Raw genomic sequence first — 619 nt, forward strand, 5'->3', positions numbered from 1 at the left:
GACAACGTGACAAATTCCTTTTCCAAAGCATCTAACTATAAATTATTGGAAAAGATAGAGAGAAATCAAACATTAAAATGTTAAAATTATATATACGTAATAAATACGTACCTCCATATTCTCCATCGTGGTACGATTTTAACCCTCTAACCGGAACATCGATAAGTATACAAATTATAAGAATCGAATATGCGACGGAGTAATTCTCCTCGAGTAAAAGATCCTCCGAACACGTTAATCCGAGATCCGAGAAAAAGACACACGGTTACGATAACCTCACTTGTCACTGAAAAAAATATATGCGTTCAGCAGAGAAAACAGATTAGTGAGTGCCCAATAAATCTTTAAAATTAATATGATTGATTCTTGCTTTTATTTACATTTTTTGGATTTAAGTGCAGAAACCAACGTAACATTAAACGCACACTGATCTGTTTTATCTGTTGTATTGTATACTATAATCAATATCACTGACATCAATCGATCGATATATACATTGATCGATGCGTGCGAAGCTGCAAGGTTAGAAATCCTAGCGCTTTAGCGCCTCTTGTGTCAGAAATCACTGACATTAATCGATCGATATATACATTGATCGATGCATGCGAGGCTGCAAGCT

At 35.1% G+C, this 619-nt stretch overlaps 1 long non-coding RNA gene across 1 annotated transcript; it reads right to left on the bottom strand.

Annotated features, from left to right (window-relative positions):
- LOC105456904 lies at nucleotides 1-442 on the bottom strand. The gene is made up of 3 exons (XR_975296.1): nucleotides 381-442; nucleotides 112-286; nucleotides 1-35 (listed from the first exon to the last, which is right to left on the bottom strand). It is a non-coding gene; the product is annotated as an uncharacterized LOC105456904 (long non-coding RNA).
- Nucleotides 443-619: the final 177 nt, after the last annotated feature.

This window comes from Wasmannia auropunctata, unplaced genomic scaffold (assembly GCF_000956235.1).
Source record: "Wasmannia auropunctata unplaced genomic scaffold, wasmannia.A_1.0 LD335494.1, whole genome shotgun sequence".
Classification (NCBI taxonomy): Eukaryota; Metazoa; Arthropoda; class Insecta; order Hymenoptera; family Formicidae; genus Wasmannia; species Wasmannia auropunctata.